This window comes from Gymnodraco acuticeps, unplaced genomic scaffold (assembly GCF_902827175.1).
Source record: "Gymnodraco acuticeps unplaced genomic scaffold, fGymAcu1.1, whole genome shotgun sequence".
Classification (NCBI taxonomy): domain Eukaryota; kingdom Metazoa; phylum Chordata; class Actinopteri; order Perciformes; family Bathydraconidae; genus Gymnodraco; species Gymnodraco acuticeps.
The window spans coordinates 97,367-120,301 of NW_022991565.1; the positions used below are offsets into that span (position 1 = coordinate 97,367).

The following is a 22,935-nucleotide window of genomic DNA, read 5'->3' on the forward strand; positions in this document are numbered from 1 at the left end:
ACATGCATAAAAACCTTCATAACACAAAAGGGGATGGGTAATAACCAGAAAAGCATGACATGGGCCCTTTAAAACAACATTTTTTTCTGTCACTGTGAGACAGGACATCTGCTGCTGAAATATTTAATAAAGTGATTTGCACTATTTCTCTTTCACTCAATTTGACTGAAATTAGATCTGTTAGTCTAACCATTGAATATTATTATACTGTATACATGTTTTTTCAGTACAGCTTAACCATGTAGCACATTCCTTAGATACTCTATTGATACACTGTATCCTATTTTATTTCTACGGGTATACATACTGTATATTTCAACCATATTCGATGTAAATATTGCTATATTTTGTACTTTATTTATTTATTTACGTGTTTAGACTTTTATTTTATGTATGCACCAAAAACACAAAGATAAAAAGAACATTTGGTATCTTATTTGTATTCTTATCCTTGCGTGAACTCCCATCTGCTCTACCTTCCCCCACTCTTATTGATTGATTGATAAAGGTCTGATCTCATTACATCAGCTGGTATTTAAAACATCAACACGTCACTGCTTCTGGTTTTCTCAAAGTACATTTTCCTGCGAGAGGAAATGCTGTTCTTTATTCCAGACAATAGTACTACAACACATCGCCTACCCTAGTTGATTAAATAAAATATATTATTTACACTCTGCAGTTGTTAATTAGCTCAGATGCTTCTAGGACTTGGTGGTGTTGGGCGGCTGGCCGATCTGCCACAGATCCGCAAACGACACGTTGGCCGAGCCTCGCTTCGCTGGTTTGGCCTGAAAAAGAGAAACAAACAAAATGTAAACAATTAAATCACTTTTCTTGACAACATATCTCCTCTGCTCATGCATCTGATGGATAAGACACAGCAGCGATTGTTTCTGTTAAAGGTGCGTACCTTTTCGGGTTATTTGGAATACACAGTATATATATAACATATATATATATGAGTCAATACAAAAATTAAGGAATATCATAATCATGCATACACGGTTTGATAAAGACAGTTGAACTCTGGGAATTGTAGTACAAAAACACCACAACAGTCAAATTAGGGATAAAGTGATCACATGTTTCTGTCTGATAGCGATACTCTATGCCAGGGGTGTCAAACTCAAACACACAGTGGGCCAAATAAAAAAATCGGTACAAGTCGAGGGCCGGACTGGTTCAATGTTTATTGCAGAACGTATTGAAATGAACTTATTGCACATATTAAACCTGGAACTAACAAAGCTTAAATTATTGCCTATAAAAACAACATTAAACATTAAATAATCAGTTGCATTCATTTCTTATGGCTCTATCTGCAGCTTTTCCAGAGTCATTTCTTATGATTACATTTTTCCACAGGCCAACAACAGCTTCAAAAAACTATTTCCCTCAAAGAGAAAAACAAACATGCCCTGTTGTCATGAGAGAAAAAGTGCAGAAGGAAACATTGAAACTCAGTGTGCTGCTCGGTGATGCTAGTTCAAGCCAGATACTTGGCATCTCATGTTGGGTGCAGGTTCATCAATGTTTGGGGTCAGGCTCTGAGCTGAGGAAACCCTCAGGATGGAGTGAAGGTGGTGCGTGCAATATACCGGCGGCCCAGATCTAATAGTAATTAGAAATTATCCTGCGGGCCAAAATTAAATCCACCAAGTGCCTGATTTGGCCCCCGGGCCTTGAGTTTGACACATGTGCTCTAGGCTGATACTGATTCATTCTCCTTAACAAATAAGCTCTTAAATGGATGGATGCAATCTGTGTAACCTATATCTAAAAAAAAACATCATGCACCAACTGTGGAATACATCACCTTCTCCTCTTTAGGAAGAAATGGACACTCCACTACATGACTAAGGTTTGTTACTGGAGACGTTTTGGAAAAGAGATGCCACACTGAGCCAATTTCCTCTTTCTGTGTAATGTGGGGTTCTCAATGGCTGTGACTCAACAGGAGACTCACAGCAGCTCCATTTACAGCATTAACGTACATTTCCAGTACTGTATGTTGCATGTTCTTTATTTGATTGTATTTACTTGTTTAAAATGAAATGTTTCTTTAGGGTGACAAACTAAATCTGTCCAGGGACTACGGATGAAAATGTGCCTCTTGGTGCATTTACAGAAATGTTGATGAATGTGCACTGTGCCTGTTGAATAAATGAATAAATAAACGTGAACATAGATTATAACCAATTATTTCACACCAGAGTCACCAAATGAAAGGTCTCTATTTCTCACAAGCTAACTAAACAAACTAAAATGGCATTTTTCGGACAGACAAGTTAGAAAACATTGTACTTTGTTAAAGTTAAAGACAGATATGCCGGATCTTTCTGTATCAGCAACACACTCTTGCAAGATCTACGATTTTTGTAACGCTTCTGTGTGGACGGGCCGAGACGTAGTGTGGAGTTGCATTAGGTAACGCGAGATACGGCTGATACTTGCGCATTCGTTTCTGTTATGGATCAGTATCAACAGTCCTGCCAGTAACGTTACTATATTATCAATACTACTTTAGTTATAGCCTGATATATGATAGCTAACTTTACAATGTTGTGATGTGACCGACGTTAGCTAACAGCTGTCTGTAGCTAACGCCGGTCACTCACCAAGAAGACAGCTGCTCTGTTCTCCACTGGTTCTCCACACACCAAAGCTCCATTTCTCGTCGATGGCCGTTATTTCTTCTAATCCTTGGCTGCTCCTGGTCTCGGACGCCTAGCAGGCTCATAATTATAATCATATGCATTCGAATATATATTTTCAACCTCTTCTGTGTCAAACTAGAATTGTGATCCATGTTTATTCATACCTTAGACCGGCCGCTCTCCCCCATGTTACGTCACACGCGGGAGGTCACGTGGGGAGGTTTTTTGTATGCGGAAGTATAGAGAGGTGAAGTCCCTCCCCTTCCGAAAGCCTCCATGGGACCCCGGAAGCGGAAAATTATACATTGAAGTCAATGAAGAGAGAAAGGTTATCTTTTGATCCCGTTTGAATTGTGCCACGAATGACACATATGATGTTTGTCAATTTAAAAGAACATTTTGCGAGTCAAACAAATAAAAATGTGTCGTAAAACTGTGAAGTTACACATTTGTTCGTGTGAAACCGCTCAGTGAACTACAGGGGCCCAGTCCAATAGTCCATTTAGCTTAGGAACCTTCCTAACCAAGTGAAATGACCCGGAAGTACGTCACTGGCAGCCATGATAAGTGTCGTTCCAATTCTCCAAATGAAAGGAAAGGAGGGTTCAAACTTCCTTTTTAACCTCCTTTAGCTTAGGAACCACTGGACCCTCCCTTACCGAAAGGAGAGGAGAAAATGCTGCCCCACAATGCATTGCAGCCGCAGCATTTGCCGTCACTCAACAGTCGGCCGTTCACGGACACAAATGATAATGGGAGAAATGATATCATGAAAGTTACGGTGCTTATTACGCATTTTAAAACGTATGTGGTAAGTTGCCAAAGTGCTTTGTTTTGAACGTTCATCAGTATTATAATCAAAGAGAGAAATATGAACGTTAGTTTTTACTGAAATGATCAAATAAAATCAACATTTCACTGAGCTGTGTGGGGTTTGTTCAACTTTTAAAAGATGTTTGAATGGTGATATACACAGTGATAGATGTTAAGGACTAACGTTTATAATAAATACATTTGTATTTATTTTAAGATATTTTAATAGTTCATACAATCATACGTATTGGGATCATTTGTATTAATGTGGACCGGAGGGAGAGGGTGACGAGCAGAAGTTTCACTTTCCTTTTTTATTTCAATTCCAACTTTGGTCCTGAAGAATATGTTTCTCTCTTGTCCACGTTCATAAAGCATAAAGCAACAGCATCAGAGCACGGTGCAGAGTCTCTAGATGAGTTTACAGTAGTCCCTCGTTCTTATTAAACATCCATGTTGTAGTCCTCTGTATAGAAAACTGTAGTTTCCATAGTTTCCCCACAGCAGCAGACGCACATTCAGGACGTCCGCTGGCGCATCATAAACACGTCGGATAGTGAAAGTGCATTCGGATTCTCTAAAGCAGTGGTTCTCAAAGTGGGGTCCGCGACCCCCCGGGGGTCCGTGGCACTCTGCCAGGAGGTCCGTGAAAAGTTTTCAGATTCATTAGTTTTTTTTGTTTTTTTTTTTGTGACGCAACACTTTTTGGAGAGAGAGGATGTTGGCGTTGTCTGTTCGCCGCTTCTCTGTCCGAAAATGTATCTGCCGAATTTTGGACCAACGTTTCTACCTCAGTTTCCATACGTTCAGTGGCTTGCACACGCTGTTCTGGACACTTTTGTAACAACCGATCGCAACTTTTTACGGATGCTCCGCTTCCGACCTGTCCACCCCGCTACACCTGCTAATGTTGCTCCTGCTTCAGGGCTAACGCTATCGCTAACGTTAGTGCAGTGGTTCTCAAACTTTTTCGGTCAGGCCCCCCCTTTGGAGAAAAAAAAAAGTCGGGCCCCCCCAACACAAATAGTCAGGCTCAGTGGCGGCGCCAGAGATTTCTTTTTGGGGTGCTGTGGGGTAGCTTGACCTTTCATGGAGCGTGCTCAAACATTTAGGGTTTCCCATTAATGTACCGGTCGTTACAGTGGAATTTTCTACTGCAACACTCTCCACGCACATACACTATGTACCCGCGACTGTTACAATGAAGGCTCGATATCAAGTCTCGGCATATAGGTGTAAGCAGGGGTAAAGTGCTATTTTTATAGGTGGTGTGTGGACCTCACATAGGGGGGTCCGGGGGCATGCTCCCCCGGGAAGATTTTTAAATATTGAAGTTGAAAGCATCAATCTGGTGCACTTTGAGAGCAAAATGAAGAGATCTATGGATACATCTCTCAACACCCAGATGAAACAGAATTGTAAACAGATTTACTATTTCTTTATGGATATTTTATAAATCACTCTTTTAAACTTTATTCTTGTTTTACTGTCATATATTATTTCATAGCTGTTTTTCATGTATTCTCTTATTTTTTTATAACTATAATGATCATATAAACGTGTGCCTCGGAAATAATTGTTTACATTAATGGTGACCAAAACGTTTGAGACCCACTGAGATAACACTGAGAGAGTCCTTTAGCTCACTGAGTCTCTCAGTCTGACAGGAGAGGACTCTCCTCCACTTTGTTGTTAAAAAAACTCCTTATATCCGTTAGCGTAGCTCGCTAGCACCAGAAGCTAACATCAACGATCTCCGGTACCGGTGCGCTATCTCTCTCTCTCACGCACGCACACAAAATGGCTCGTTCCACACACACACACACACACACACACACACACACACACACACACACACACACACACACACACACACACACACACACACACACACACACACACACACACACACACACACACACACACACACACACACACACACACACACACACACACACAGACAGAGCCGAGCTTTAATGAAACACAGAGACCCAGACGTAATAGTACTGTATCATATTATTTTCGAATCAATAATTTTTCAAAATATGAATATTTTATAATCTTTTTTTTTTTTTTAATAACCATTTTTCCTCCTGGTCTCTCGCGCCCTCCCTGTCATGCCTCTGCGCCCCCCTGGGGGGGGGGGGGCGTGCCCCCCACTTTGAGAACCACTGCGTTAGTGGCTCCATCTGACGACAAGCCCGATTCTCCGTCTCATTTTCCCGTTTTGAGTCCCGATCCTGCTTCACTGTATCACCTGCTTAGCTGCTGTTTGATTTTGTTCTGCCACAAAAGACACAACAACGGTCCTCTCCACCCAGCCAGTCTGACGGCGATCAGAAGCTAGCCTAGTTCTACCTGCTCAGGCTAGCCTGCTCATGGCCACTACCGGTGCTCCTCTGCGGCAAACGTCTTCAACTTCCACCATCTCTCCTCAGTGCTGTCCGTCCTTGAGTCACTTCCTGGACAGGCTGCCTGCTGCCCTGGTTCATCTGTACTCTTGGCTGATAGCGCATTCTCCCGGCCGATCCGCGACCACAGCTAACGCTGTGCTAACGTTAGCATCATACCATCGTGATGCTTCGTTACTCCGCATCGCAAATTTTTAGGATCAACCACTTCACTACACCCCTCTATGTCTGTCAGTCATTGAATACCTCGGGCTGTTACGAGTTGGCAGACCCAGGTATGTCCACAGAGGTTCCAAACGTGGGTTTGTTTACACCGGCTCAGCTGACACTATCCCAACTGTGTGGTCCCGGCGCCCCGTCACCGCCCACTTACGTCATCACAACAAACCACACGTGTGCAGTGTTAACCTGAAGCCCTTGGCCTGTGTTGATGGTATCACTGTTTTACCAGCCATTGCAACATATAACAACTCTCACACATTCATGTTGTTAAATACCCGTTCCCTTAACAACAAAGCATCACTTATTAATGAAATCATCATTGATAGGAAATTGGATTTTCTCTGCCTCACTGAGACATGGCAAAACCAACAGGACTTCCTCACACTCAACCTAGCCACCCCCCCAGGTTATGCTTATCTCCAACAGCCCCGCTCCATTGGTCTTGGTGGTGGGCTGGCAGTCATCCACAGAGCAGATATCCCTGTCAAACAGCTGCTTGTGAGAATAAAATGTCACTTGAGTGCATTGCCTTCTCAGTGGCTGCCCCCTCAAAGCAGCAGGTCGTCCTCATTTACCTTCCCCCAAACCTTCCACGTCATTCATGTCTGAGTTGTCTGAGCTTCTCACCTCAATCTGCTCCATGTCCCCATCCACACTACTGCTAGGTGATTTTAACATCCACGTGGACTCCAGAACCTGCACCTTTGCCGCTGAGTTTCTGTCACTATTGGAGTGCTTTAACATCACGCAGCATGTCCAAGGTCCCACCCACACTAAGGGCCACACCTTGCGTGTCTTCACTTGCAGAGAGAAGCAATCAGCTTCATGGACTGCCTTGCATCACTCCAATAGTGTCCAGAGCTGGCTGCCATTACAAGTAGTGGTTTGGGATTGTAGCAATGCAGTTGCAGTTGTTTTGCAATTTACTTGATATATGTTGCAATGCAGGCATGTGTTCAATTGTTTATAGCCTGCATTTATTTTGTGATTTGACTTTTATAAATCATTTAACTAAGAGTGAAACACTTGATGTGTTATCTTTATGTGTGTGTGTGTGTGTGTGTGTGTGTGTGTGTGTGTGTGTGTGTGTGTGTGTGTGTGTTGTTGGAGATTTGGAGGGATAACTGGTCCGCTTTTCAAATCTCCGCGCGTTCCTATGAAGCTGGTTATAATACAGGAAGGAATCCATATCTACAAAGTATCTACTTTAATGGCAATATGACAATGCAATATAATCATTACAATACAACATGATATATTACAGTTATATTGTAATGCTTAAGGAGTAATGCCGGCTTACTCCTGCCCTGGTTCGCATACTGCAGAGCTACTTTCACCCGAGGGCAGCATGTGAAGAAGAGGCCGAACGCCAGGGATCCTCCGGATATATACCAGAGTAAGAAGGAGGGGTTTGGTGTTAGGTCAGCTGGTCATCTTTTCAGGTCATCTCATTGGGAGACGCAACGCAGCAGGAAACGCAGCAGGAAACCAAACAGGCTCACTTTCCAACAAAAGGTCTCAAGGCCTGCATACCTACACCTCCCCCACAGAGCAATAAAACCCTGTTTACTCCAACCAGCCCAGAATGTTTATAGCCATTTGTAGTCCTTACATTTATGAAAGGATAAAACAGAGAAATCAATACAAAACACAAACACAGGTATTGTTTGAACAGTATTCACTTAACTGCTACTGTTGATAACCACCAGAGAAACCCAAGGGACCTCTCTTAATATCACAAACCACTGTAGCTAGATCTAAGTTGAATGCAAATCAGGACATGCTCTCACCTTCCCCCATCTTCCTTTGTCCTCAAAAACACATGTCAACAGGCCCCATATCCAGCTCACAGTTTTACCCAAATTATTCCCATTTTAAGCTTATCCAGTTTGCTAACATGAATAAATACAAATATAACTCTACAAATCCCCCTTTTTATCTCCTTCTCCAGAGATAAACTTAGACAAGGCATTTTGAAATATACCCACTGTCATTCTTTTCTACTGTGTCCGTAAATCCATCCGAAGCTGGTATTTAGAGTACTTGAAACCTTCATGGAGACAGAACACCACTTTCCATGGCAGTGAAGGAACCATGAGGGGGTAGCTGAGTGCTAGAATCATCAGCCCCCCCCCCCCCCTCGGAGGAATAGCCCACAAGGACAGCTAATAGGGAGGGGGAGATGCAGCTTTCCCTTCACGGGTAGAACTGATCAGAGCGAAGTAGACTCCTCTGCTGCCTCGAAAAGTCCCCTGTGCCGTCCTGGCTTGTCGTGTCTTTGTCCCCCAATCCGCTGACAGCAGCTTCTGGGCTGCCTGCTAGAGAGATGTCTTCCTCCTCCTCGTCCTCCGGCCCACTGATGGCGGCTTCCGGGTCGATGCTGTAGAGATGTCTCCAGGGTCCTCCTTCTCCGGCCCGCTGATGATGCCTCCCGGGTCGTCTGCTGTAAGGATGTCTCCAGGGTCCTGCTCCTCCAGTCTGCTGCTTCCGAGTAGTCCACGTCTGCCAGGGCCACGTCCGTCCTGATGTCGTCCCCTGGTCCTAGTAGGTGGTTTCCCCGCCGCACACTGGCTCCCGTGGTACGAGCTGTCCCCCTTTTCTCCCAGGCAGACGGCATAAGAGGTCCGCTGGGTCACTCGGTCGGGGTCGGAGAGCCTGGGGTTGAGCCACTTTGTCCTGATGACTTTCAGCCAGACGAACTCTGCTGTCGGCCTCGTGCTTCTCGGGTCCCCCTTTTGGCGCCAGCGACCTGTGTGGAGAAATCTGATACAACTCCCTCAAGCCTACGCTCAGCTGTTTTTGACCCACTTGGAGCCTGTTGGTGGGGTGTCTTGAAACAACAGCCGTCTGTGAACAGGTTTTCCAAATTAATTGTAGACCTCCTATCTGCCAGTGCAGCTTCAGAATCTTAATACTTGGATTGTGCCAACCAAATAAGAACCTCAACATCTTTAGGTAAACTAAATAACATATTTCAATAGCTCTGAATTTCTGACAAGCATCCGTGTTTATTTTTAAATGAAATCCTATTTAAAATCCAAATATAATATGAACTGCTAATGTTTCTGGCAAAGAAACACACTAATGTTATGGATTCAAAAACAACCAAAATCACGATGCTAACAAAGTGAATGATTTCCTGGTGATTCTGCTTCTACCTGTCAGTGCTTAGATATTATCAAGCTGAAAAAATGAATACAGAATTCCAACAAACTGTCATCAAATGTCTTTCTATTATAAATTTAGATGAAATGTATATCCCCATAATGACCTAAACAATAAAGTCTATGGCTTTTACTTCTTTACCAGACTAGTTACATGATGTTGTCTAAATTAAATTCTGTCTCAATACACTACTATGTTTTAGCTTTAACTGTAATATGTTCTTTCTACATTTCAAACCTCAGTTACTCTAATGTCTGTTAAAACACTACAAAATTGCTTCACTATCACAGGTCAACCTCTTCGGCCCCACAGCAGCCCCTTGGCCACTGCTTCCTTGTTACCTGCCATAATTCAAATCAATATTTAGAAACATCTCAACATTCACCAAACAGTATCTTATCCCCAGATATGGAGCAAGTTAATTACATTCAATGCTCAATCCTTAAAAGAAAAATTTAAATTGTGAATTTTACAGCCATGTTGACATTTATACCTTATACTCACTCCCCCTTTTTACACATGAAATAATGTGTAACAAAACCCTGTAATGGGAGGGGAACAAAAACTGTCAGGTAATTGGTTAGGGACATAACGAACATTATTTTCAATTTGACATCATTATCATTATTTCCACAGTGAACACTTCAGTGAAAATAAGTGTTCCTCTCCGTCCTTCAGGCCTAAAAGAAACAGAATCTTCAGATTTTAGTTTTAAATTTGCAAACCGCCAACTCATGTGAGAGTAAAATATCACATGTGCGGTTTCCCCTTTTTGTGGAATTTTTAGGAAACCTCTCGTTTCCCTTGGAGCTCCAAAATAATATGTTAGTCCAAAAACATGCTTGGTTAGTTATTGTTTTAGAATCATGCAGTTACACTGATCACATGCCGGCATTCATTCACACTCACACTGTCTGGTTGTCATGTCAAGTTTGGTCAGGTCCACCCCAGAGTCAGTCATCCACAGTGCCTTGTCAAGTGACACTGTCGGTCAGGGTCAAAGGTCAGTTGGTCTCCATCTTTTTTGGCCATGTGTCGTGCTCTGCAGAGACTTTGACATTTCAGCATAGGCCAGTATCCTTTGTCTACAAAAATATGTCACGATTTCAACTATGATTTTCAAGATGATTCTCACTTTTCATTGGGACTTCTGCCTCCCACCTTTCCTGAAACTTGGTACAAAACTCACTTCCTTCGAGTACCACTACTACTGCAATCCAATTACACCTAATTAGTATTAAAATGTCTAATGATCTATTTCAGAAACTTGTGTACATAACTATTATCTTGAGTCAAAACATTACTAGGATCTGTGTCGCTCTGCATTTCATAGCTCATTATAATTCTGGTCTACTTAAAAAACAATGATAAACTCTTTAGCAGTGTGTGGAACCTTGGGTGTCCGAACATGCAACAATTACTCCCTCCTTTATCAAGGATTTAAAACCGAAGTCTGGTAATAACTATGCCACAATGGTGAAATCAACACTTTAGATTGGAATTTAATATGTGGCTTGGCACTAGCCATTAATACAAACAAAGATTTGTCCTATAGAGTGGTTCCTAAAACTATCCTTTTAATGGTGATCAATATTGTAACCAATGAGATCACTACTTTATTCACACGTGAATAAAAATGTCTTAAAGAATGAATTGTTAACATGGTGAAAATATTGAAGAATATGGTTCTACTCTGTCAGTGTGTTTTAGGATGATTATCATTTTACTTTAATAGTTTCCTCTTTACTGCTATTTTTAATTTACCAAATGATTAATAAATCCTTCTGTCTTTACGTATTTATGAAGTTAATTCAAGTTATTTAAATGTGCGTTTCGTGAATAAGTGTGTTTATGTGTAACTCACTCATTCCCGTTCTCCTTTCCTCCTCCCCTGATTTTCTCAAGCCGTGACCCCGGCCTCCTCACTTCTAATCGACCATGCCAACTCCTCTGATTCTGTCTTCTCTTCAGTCCATCAGCTGTTGAATCCATCCGCTGTAACTTTTGTAGGCCACCATTGGCCCAGTTACATCTGCAGCCCCATCATGCCACTGTTGTTGCACTCCTCCTTTACAGTCTCTCTGCTGTTTTTATGGAGGGCGGATTCTGCTCTCATGTCTATTGTGCCAAATCTCGCGGCGCAGTTTGGAACTTCATGTCCTGTTTGAGGGACCGATGAGAGTTTGCCTCTTTGTCAGCATGCTGGTTTGGTTCTGGATGCCACAGGTGGAGATAGTTCTGGCTGCAGTCTTGATGTAGTCTTGTTGTTGTTGTTGGTTCAGCTCTGGTTCTCTGTCTGTACGATGGAGAAGGAGGAGTCTCCTGTTGGGTTAGGTCTTTTTGTCTGCTTGGAGGGTCGGGATCAAAGCCTTTCTAACTCAGAGGGTGAGTCCAGGTCCCGGTACACATTACCTATAAGAAGTCTAGCCCACTGATGTTAAATAAATCCAACCCTTTCCACTCTGTCTCTTTCTAATCATACTATCTGTCTTAGTTGTTAAATGCCATGTAAACAACATAATTAATGTCTACTTATGATATTACAAAAACTCACTCCAAAAATTGTTTCATCCATTGTTACATATTTACCCAACACAACTCTGAAATACTTACATGTTTCCAGCATCACATATTCCACACACTATGAAAGAACATTCTCCATATCTTCTCTTATTTTAAATCCCACTGTTACTTCGAACAATAGTAAACCTGCAGGGCACACCAATCGGATCACAGTAATGAAATTTGAATCAAGTGTAGGCCTATGTCTTCTTTCTGAACATTTATTTATATTGTCTAAATTTGCAAACAGTTCGAGTGTAAAATGTGTTTTGCACAATGTATTTACACTCTACAGATTCTTGAGTTTACTCATCTCCTGGTGCTGTCGTTGTAAAAAATGTTCAATCCCTTATTGTTTTGTACCAGTTTTAGCTCGCAGAAGTTTCAAGGGTGTGATACCCCCTTTCAGCCACTAGATGGCAGCAGCAGAAGTTTCAAGGGTGTGATACCCCCTTTCAGCCACTAGATGGCAGCAGCAGAAGTTTCCAGACAAAGGGAAACGCTCTCCATTGGTTTAATATATAACAGACCTCTGGCTTTAAGCTTTTAGCATTGGTCTGTTATTTAACCCCAGTTTTAAACGGCGACTCGATCTGATATATCGAGTTTCCAGGTTTTGTCGTGCAGGAATCAAACCTCGCATTCACACAAACTGCACCATCTCCACGCCACTCAGGAATAAAAACCTGCAGATCCACGCCAAACTGCTCTATTTTACGTCACGCAGGACTTTCGTCTACCTGTCGATCAACGTTTACGTTTTGTATATAACTTTCCTAACATAGTAAAATATGCATTGTATATTCTATTTAAACTATAACAACACTGTGAAACGCCTACAGACAATCCTAAAGTTTTAGCGTATCCAATTACAGACAGGCGACTTTCATCGTCTGCTTACCTTATTTGCAAAGTTGCAGAGTCCTGCTGATTGTCTGAGATGTTTGAAAGCGTCTGAATTCTTCCTCAGCTTCGTTATATCTAGACGTCGGGTCACCATTTTGTTAGAGATTTGGAGGGATATCTGATCCGCTTTTCAAATCTCCGCGCGTTCCTATGAAGCTGGTTATAATACAGGAAGGAATCCATATCTACAAAGTAACCGTTAACAATAATCTACTTTAATGGCAATATGACAATGCAATACAATCATTACAATACAACATGATATATTACAGTTATATTGTAATGCTTAAGGAGTAATGCCGGCTTACTCCTGCACTCGTTCGCATACTGCAGAGCTACTTTCACCCGAGGGCAGCATGTGAAGAAGAGGCCGAACGCCAGGGATCCACCGGATATATACCAGAGTAAGAAGGAGGGGTTTGGTGTTAGGTCAGCTGGTCATCTTTTCAGGTCATCTCATTGGGAGACGCAACGCAGCAGGAAACGCAGCAGGAAACCAAACAGTAGTGATGGCGAGATGAAGCCTTATGAAGCTTTGAAGCTTTCCAGCCAATTGGTTCGCAAAAGGGTTCATCTCATGAGGCTTCATCATGGGCTTCATTTGAACACAAACCCCCCTGCTGGTCAAAGTGTGTAAAACAGGCAGATTGGACATCTCAACAGTGTGCTCTATCTCACACCGAGTTCCCAATGAGTAAAGCCTTAGAATACCTCTAAACAACGAACATTAAATCATATTTTCATGTTAACAATATTGTTTTTATTCCAGTTGAATGATTGTGATTGAAAAGCCTAAGGAGGCTGGTAAACATTGCAAAGAGGGATTTGTATTCCTTACTAATATTCATAAACGTAACCATGTTGTAGCCTGAGAAAGGCTAAACCATATCAAAGAATACATTTATTAACTACATTATCTCATTTAGCTGTAGCTTTTATAAACAACAAAAAAGACGTATTGACGAGTCATTGAACCAGGGACCCTGCGGTCGTGAGTCAACTGCTTTCCAGCTGAGCCACAGCACACACGCTGAATCTCCCTGAAAATACTGTAACATATGTATTCCTGTATTTATTCATTCATGTTTTTTTTACTACATTTATTTATGCTTGTATCTATTTATACTTATGACATGTTCCGACCTCTATATAGGTGAGGTTTTGAGCTCTTTTAATTCCATCGTGTCACCGGGCCCGGGTACAGGAGGGGTAATATCGTTCTTATCATACATCCATGGGTATTATGAGCGTTGTGGTTCAACGGTTCAACCGATCTGAATCGCTTCCTGAAGCAGTCACGTGGTATCGACAGGCAGCGAGGCTTCGTTTGTCATCGATGACGTCACTGGCCCAAAACGATACAAGCCTCGACACATGCTTCACAAAAAGCTTCGGGGATTACTCGACACACGCTCCGAAGCCTCAGCGCAATACGTAACATCACTACCAAACAGGCTCACTTTCCAACAAAAGGTCTCAAGGCCTGCATACCTACACCTCCCCCACAGAGCAATAAAACCCTGTTTACTCCAACCAGCCCAGAATGTTTATAGCCATTTGTAGTCCTTACATTTATGAAAGGATAAAACAGAGAAATCAATACAAAACACAAACACAGGTATTGTTTGAACAGTATTCACTTAACTGCTACTGTTGATAACCACCAGAGAAACCCAAGGGACCTCTCTTAATATCACAAACCACTGTAGCTAGATCTAAGTTGAATGCAAATCAGGACATGCTCTCACCTTCCCCCATCTTCCTTTGTCCTCAAAAACACATGTCAACAGGCCCCATATCCAGCTCACAGTTTTACCCAAATTATTCCCATTTTAAGCTTATCCAGTTTGCTAACATGAATAAATACAAATATAACTCTACAGTGTGTGTGTATGTTCTGAAATGCACTTCAAATGATCACTTTTCTCTTGATTTCCCTTTGATATTTTCTTTAGGTACAGTGTTACTTGCAGCTAATTGATTGATTGTTTTATGGGTATTCTGTGTTGAGATGGTGCAAATATTTTTAATACATATCTAATATATTTCTAATACATTTCTCTTGTGTTGTTCTTTCACATAACTAAGACTATAGAAGTGTAAAAAATAGGCTACGTCAGATTATTCCAAGGGACATACATGTCAAGTCAATTTTTATTTATATAGCCCAAAATCACAAATCAGAATGAGGGGGTCCTTGGTGTATTCTCTATCTTGTAAGGGGTCCTTGGCTGAAAAACAATTGAGAACCTCTGCTCTAAAGTACCCGCGGTCTCTTCTCCTAAATCCTTTTGAATTCTCCTATCCACTATCACTTAACCCCGTGACGTTTCACTCAGAGGTCAAGGAATAGGAGATAGGGTTAGAATTTAGGAGCTAATTTTTGGATTATCGGAACGCAACCCAGGTCTCTGGTCTCGCACAATACGCGTCACCAACATAAAGATGGCCGTCACGTTAGGCAAGGCAAGGCAAGTTTATTTATATAGCACTTTTCAACACAAGGCAATTCAAAGTGCTTTACAAAAAATGAAAGAGATTAAGAAAATGGCATTTAAAATCAGTCATTAAAAAGAAAAGCTAATAAAATAAACATTAAAAGAAAAAATACATGGATAAAAGTTACAGTGCAATTAAACATTAAAAGAAAAAAAAAGTACATGGATAAAAGTTACAGTGCAGTCTAAGATATGAATAGTTCAATTAAAAGCAGCGACAAAAAGAAAAGTCTTCAGCCTGGATTTAAAAGTAGTCAGAGTTGCAGCGGACCTGCAGGTTTCTGGGAGTTTTTTCCAGATATTTGGAGCATAATAACTGAACGCTGCTTCTCCATGTTTAGTTCTGACTCTGGGGACAGAAAGCTGACCAGTCCCTGAAGACCTGAGAGATCTGGATGGTTCATAATTTAGCAGGAGGTCAGAAATGTATTTTGGGCCTAAACCGTTCAGTGCTTTATAAACCAGCAGCAGTATTTTGAAATCTATTCTTTGACACACAGGAAGCCAGTGTAAAGACTTCAGAACAAGAGTAATGTGATCCACTTTCTTAGTGTTAGTGAGGACTCGAGCAGCAGCGTTCTGAATTAGCTGCAGCTTTCTAATAGATTTTTTAGTGAGACCTGTGAAGACACCATTACAGTAGTCCAGTCTACTGAAGATAAAAGCATGGACAAGTTTTTCCAAATCCTGCTGTGACATTAGTCTTTTAATCCTAGATATATTCTTTAGGTGATAGTAGGCTGATTTAGTAACTGTTTTAATGTGACTGTTGAAACTCAGGTCAGAGTCCATGACTACACCTAGATTTCTGGCTTTATCTGTTGTTTTGAACATTGCACACTGAAGCTCAGCGCTAACTTTTATACGTTCTGACTTGGCTCCAAAAACCATTACCTCAGTTTTATCTTTGTTTAATTGGAGAAAGTTCTGACACATCCAGTCATTGATTTGTTCAATGCACTTACTCAGTGTTTGAATTGGAGCATAGTCTCCTAGTGAAATTGTTAAGTAAATTTGTGTGTCATCTGCATAGCTATGGTAACTTATTTTGTTGTTCTTCATTATCTGAGCCAGTGGTAGCATGTAGATGTTAAAGAGAAGAAGCCCCAAGATGGAGCCTTGAGGAACCCCACATGTCGTATTTGTCAACTCAGATGTGTATTTACCTATAGAAACAAAGTTGTTTCTGTCCTTTAAGTAGGATTCAAACCAATTCAGAACTGTTTCCGAAAGTCCCACCCAGTTTTCCAGTCGGTCTAGTAATATGCTGTGGTCAACAGTGTCAAACGCAGCACTGAGATCTAATAATACTAACACTGAAGTTCTGCCACTGTCTGTGTTTAAGTGGATGTAATTAAAGACCTTTACAAGAGCAGTCTCAGTGCTGTGGTTTGGACGAAAGCCTGACTGGAACACATCAAAACAGTCATTTAAATGCAAGAAATTACTCAACTGTTGAAAAACAACTTTTTCAATGATTTTACCTAGAAATGGGAGGTTTGATATGGGCCTGTAATTGTTCATTACTGAAGCATCTAGATTATTCTTTTTTAAGAGCGGTTTAATGACTGCAGTTTTTTTCAGGGCCTGTGGAAAAATACCTGAGTGAAGAGATTTGTTTACTATATGAAGTAGATCTGAGGCCATGCAAGGAAAAACATCTTTGAAAAATCCTGTTGGAATAATATCAAGGCAGCAGGAGGAGGATTTCAGAAGTTGAATAATGTCCTCTAGGTTTTTATCATTAATCTGATGGAATTGTGTCATGATGTCTGAATTGGTGTTAAGTGGAGATAGGGACAACACATTTGCTGTTCCTGATGCAGAGGCACTGACTGCTTGTCTGATTTTCTGAATTTTGTCAGTGAAAAAGGAGGCAAAATCATTGCACGCCCTGGTGGATAGAAATTCAGAGGCTACTGACACTGGGGGGTTAGTTAGTCTGTCGACGGTAGCAAACAAGGCAAGTGCGTTGTTTTTGTTTTTGGTAATGATGTCAGAGAAGAACGATTGTCGTGCGTTTTTCAATTCCAAATTATAAAGGCCAAGTCTCTCTTTATAGATTTCAAAGTGAACCTGGAGATTTGTTTTTTCGCCACCTGCGTTCAGCTTTTCGACATTCTCTTTTTTCTGTTTTCACGCTCATGGCCTTTCTCCATGGAGATATTTTCTTGCCAGACACTTCCTTTACCTTAGTTGGAGCAATGGCATCTATAACATTTTTAATTTTTGAATTAAAAAAATCTACTAGCTCATTTACTGAGATGTTGGCAGGGGCAAGTGTGGAAGAAAAATTCTGAGTAAACATTTCCCTAGTGTTTTCAGTTAAATATCGCTTTGTGGTTACCTCTTTTTGAACATGTTTGTGAACAGAAATAGAGCTCTCAAATAAAACACAGGAATGGTCAGAGAGTGCAACATCAGTCACCACAACCTTAGAGATATTCACACCCTTTGAGATAATTAAGTCCAGAGTGTGCCCCTTATTGTGCGTGGGCTCCGTCACATGCTCAGTCAGTCCATAGCTATCAAGAACACAAAATAGTTCTTTAGCCCCTCTGTCCTGGGGGTTGTCAACATGGATGTTAAAATCACCAACAATGACTAGACGGTCAAAGTCAATACACACTATAGACAGCAGTTCAGTAAAGTCATCAAAAAAGCTTGCACAGTATTTGGGTGGTCTATAGATATTTAGGAACAGAGCTCGAGAGGAGCATTTCAGCTGAAGGGCCACATATTCAAAAGAATCAAAGTTTCCATACGATGTCTTCCTGCATTGAAGGGAATCATTGAACAGAATAGCAACTCCACCCCCTTTCTTATGCATTCTTTCCTGACTCATAAAACTAAAGTTGGGAGGGGTTGATTCGATAAGAACAGCTGCACTGTTATTTTGTTCAATCCAAGTTTCTGTTAAAAACATAAAATCGAGATTGTGCTCAGTGATAAAATCATTGATTAAAAATGTTTTTCCTGCCAAAGACCTGACATTTAATAAAGCTAGTTTAAGTTTGTTAAACACACTATCAGTCATGTTTTTTGTAACAAGCTGTGGCTGACATGGAATCACTGCTAAATTAGATACACTCACACAAACGTTTGAGCGCTTCCTGTTTCTATGATTCACCGCTCTTAATCTATTACCTATCAACACAGATATCGGCAAAGCTACTGGCAGGCAGGGCCCCGACATGTCCTGGAAAGAGTTGAGAGTGCCATACGCCCTTGAGCCTGGACCCATCACATATCAGTAAGAGTTTGTTGTGTTTTGTACACACACATCCTTATCAGGCTTCGGAGACTGCAGATGCCCCCTCGAAGGGAGGGGAGGTGGTCGACGTAGGCACGGTGATGGAGACGGGCGAGATGGTGCGGGGGTAGAGGACATGCTGCCAGGGGGGGGGAGGTGGTTGACGTAGGCGCGGTGATGAGGACGGGGGAGATGGTGCGCGTCTCCGCGGTGATTTTGGTGGGCGTCGTTGAGGAGCGGGGGTAAAGGACATGGTGCCAGCCCTGCGTATCGCCTTTGTTTGGTCTTTGAACTCCAGGAAGGAATCGGTGCCAACCCTCTGTATCTCCTTTGTGTGTTCATCGATCTCCAGGAGGGTGGGCGAGGGTGAAAGGGTGAACGGAGTATCCTCAAAGGCGTTGACAGGGGGGGAGGGGGTGACGGGCAGTGGAGACTCCTCCATTTGTCTCATAGGTCTCCCATAATCAGAACATTCCTCAGGCGGGTGCAGTGATAATTCTTCAGGGTTTTCTGCGTGATGTGTTGTGTCTTTCTCCTGTTTTGATTCCTCTTGCCGCTTGTCCTTGGCAGAGGGAACAGATTGATAACGCAGGCAGTTGAATATGTTAGAGATAAACAATTTCACTCCTGACTTGTTCAGGCAAACTCCATTTGCCTTGAAAAGATGTCTGCGATCCCAGAAAAAGTTAAAATTGTCAATAAAATGAACAGAATGGTCAGTACAGGCCGTTGAAAGCCAGGTGTTCAGTGTAAACAATCTGCTGAATCTCTCCACTCCTCTTTTGACTGGCGGTAGAGGGCCACTGATGAACACCTCTGCATTTAGAGAGCTGGCAGTTTCCAACAAACATTTAAAGTCTTCTTTCAGCACTTCTGACTGTTGTTTCACAACATCATTTGTTCCAATGTGCAGTACCACATTCTTCACAGTCGGATGTTCAGCCCCAATATGCAGGATCTTCTCAGCCAAGTCAGAGACCACATCCTTGGGAAAACAGAGTACTTTGGTGTTGCTCTTATTACACAGACCTTTTACATCTCTTACAGCAGAGTCACCCACAATCAGAGTTTCAGGCCCAGTCGTTAGCTTTCCCTCTAGCCTTTTACTTTTGGAGTAGCTATTGGTCCTTACCCTGCTGCGTGAAGAGGACAGGTTATCCAGGTCATCAGATCTCCGGTTCTCGGTCAGCGGAGCGTATCTGTTCTGGATTGGCACACTTGGTGGTTTAGGAGAATTGTTTGTAGTTCTCCCTTTAGCAGCTGTCCACTGCTGTTTCCTAGTATGAATAGGGGTTGAAGAGGCGCTCTTCCTGGGTGATAACAATGCAGGCCAGCCGGTCGCATCACAGATTTCGGAGCTCTGGGCTCTGCCTGTTATCCGTCCTCCCAAATCCCATGGAAATGATTTACTCTTAGGCTTTGCACCCAGAGAGTTCCAGGGAGGACTACCACTTGTAGATTTATTACCCGGTACACAGCCCTCCTGTTCCTTGGAATCCTTGTAGCTGCTAACTAGCTGTGAGTTAGCATACCCTTCTCCATTATTTTGCAACACTGGTAAAGTCGTGTCATTCCCACGACATAGTCCATTCAGTTCCACGTTAACTTCCAACCGTTGCATTTTCATTTCCAACACAGCCATCTTCTGTATAAGTTTCTGGAAGTCATCTGTAGAGAACGGAGGCATTTTGCTACCAACTAGCTAAATAGCAGTAGCCTACCAGGCTTTAGCTGTTGCTAGGCCACGCTATTGTAAGACTGACGTCGTCGTAAAAATGTTGAAATATGGCTGAAAATGTGCTAACGTGGTGAAAACGTTAGCACATTTCACCACATTCTTTCAGAATGAGAATAAAAGTATTTTACGAGGTGAAAATCACTACAAGTCTGGGCACGTTGAGAGCTGTACCTATATGAAAGGGGAGTTAGTCGGTTCTGTAAGAGCCAGCATGCGGGACCGGCTTTACAAGGTTTCGGTGAGTAATATGAGTGCAATGTGTAACGTTAATGTCAGCTAGCTAACATTAGCTAACAAGGTACACTAACGTGTTTTGTTTTAGTAACTAGTTTTCTCCTTAAGAACTTCGTGGTCTCTGTGTATGCTGTGGATAACATTAGTGTTCACAAGAACAAGGTACACTCCCGTGTTTTGTTTTAGTTGCTCTTTAGATTGAAGCGGACAGTTTTATATCGACTATACTGTATGTGTGATCTCCTTTTTCTCGTTGTGTCATTTGACTTTATTTGCTGTGTGTCGATTCAAGGATTTTGGTTATCTAGGCACAGCTGTGTGTGACTCCCTCTGGTACACTGGTATGTGTTTTCCTAATGTAGAGAGCATTGATTAATTAATAAACTACACACTGAGTCTAGATCCTGACCAAATCCTTTTTTATTGTTGATCAAATGTTTTTCAAAAATGTATTCATACACATTTAGAAAAATACAATGTACAATCACAACCAATACAACAAAAAATACAGAAAAAACAAACAATAACAACAGACAAGAGGACACAACTATGGAAAAATAAACCCTCCCACCCCCAGATCCGGACCATCCTTGTATTATTGCTCATTCAATCTATTATAGCATGCTAACAAATGGTACTTACTTTATTTTTACAGATCTGCATGGGAGACGATGGCGCGATGCAGAGCGCTGTCTGTGATTGTGCACGGGGGGATGTACAAATGCAGCCACGCTGCAGCATTGGCAATATTTGCCATGTGGCAGATCAGCTCCACAGATGTTGAGTGCCAGTGGAGGAAGCCTGGCACTTAAAAAGTAGTCCAGCCGGTGTCTCAACTTTACCAACAGCGAGAGGAGACATACAACCCACTGGCCAGAGACATCGCCAACTGTCAACTGGGGGGTTGTAAACGAGGCCGAAGGGGTGAAGGCTTTTGTGGAGGCCTATCAAGTGACAGTGTTAGAATCGAGTCTGGTCTCTTTGTGAGTGAGTCGGGTGTTTTGGGAGCATCACCCGATGGACTTGTGCAGCCATCTGCCCTGCTGGAGGTAAAGTGTCCACACAGCCAGAGGAACATGACCATTGCGGAGGCAGTCCAGTTACCATCCTTCTGTCTTCGTGAGGAGGGTGAGTCATATATTCTCAAGGAGAATCACCCATACTGGCACCAGTCCAAGGGCAGCTGCATATCACAGACCGGAGTCTCTGCTACTTTGTTGTGTGGACCACGAAGGAGGCGATCATCCTCCCCATAGACCCTGCATGGCATGGAAATCTCCTCCTCCTGGACAAATTCTACACCCAGCATATGCTCCCTGTGTTGGCCAGTAGAGAGGAGGACATTTCAATAAACATACTCTTAACACCCTCGGACTCTGCGTTGTGTTTCGTATGTGTGATGGGGTGTTATGCAGGGGGGAGGAAAACAGGACACAGCAGATTGGGATTGTGGTGGAGATGCTGAGCAGTTATTTAATTGTTGAATGTAATTATTATTATACTGCGTGCTTCTGAGTTATTCCATATTTTGCTGTAACATGGATCTGTATGTAACTCTATATTTACTTGTTATCTACCACACTTCCTTCTACATCATACACCATCATTATACATGATGGTGTATATAGGATATATATATTTGTATACATATCTGTAAATTGTATAATTTATTTAAACGTCTTTTTGATCTCTCTGTCTATAAACACAAACTGAGTAAGATTGACAATAAAGTTGACTTTGAAAAATATATATATTCTTTATGAAAATAGTTGACTGTTGTCAAATGAATCCAAATGAAACGTTGGATTGAACTACAACTACGCCTTAACATCTCTACGGACTGTTTTTCAGTGGGATGGCAAGTTCCTATCTTTAAACATTTATTAGTTTTTTCTCAGAACAGATTTGATTTTCTGAAGTTAATTTAACTTTGCCGACCATGTAAGGTCATCATTAAAAGGTACAATCAATTTGTTTAGGGTTGACTAAAATAATGAAAAACATTCATTTGGATAATTTACTGACAGAATAAGAAACTCAATGATGCTCTACTCACCTGTTCCCTTTTTATAAAGTGAAACAGTTGAAACGATAGATTTTAGTAAACTTAAAAACAACCTTCTCCAAAAGCTATCAAGGAATATACCGAATACTTGTTTTAGAACTTTATTACATATTTTTATATAAATAGTTTGAATGACCCATAATTGACAGAAGCTTGTGTTTACACTGACCTGTTACTCATATATTAATGTCTTTGTAATTTCAGTAAACCACTACCTCACTAATTTCTTTCATTCAACACGGTTCAGTAAACTAAGTGATACATGAACCAGTTTAATCATTATAATAACGTAGGATTGCAACTCTTTGAAACTGTAGGTGGCTCTTAAAAGAGCCGTTGTGTTTGGGTGTGCTGCTCTCAGGTCAGTCTAAGCCCTCTCTCCGGGCGGGCCAGCTGGATGTCCTTGGG

At 41.7% G+C, this 22,935-nt stretch overlaps 1 long non-coding RNA gene and 1 pseudogene across 1 annotated transcript; one reads left to right on the forward strand and one right to left on the reverse strand.

Annotated features, from left to right (window-relative positions):
• The window catches only part of LOC117533570, a 60,837-nt pseudogene that overhangs the window by 12,619 nt on the left and 25,283 nt on the right, over positions 1–22,935 (forward strand).
• Positions 562–7,192, reverse strand: LOC117533568. Its single transcript, XR_004567072.1, has 2 exons — positions 6,131–7,192; positions 562–791 (listed from the first exon to the last, which is right to left on the reverse strand). It is a non-coding gene; the product is annotated as an uncharacterized LOC117533568 (long non-coding RNA).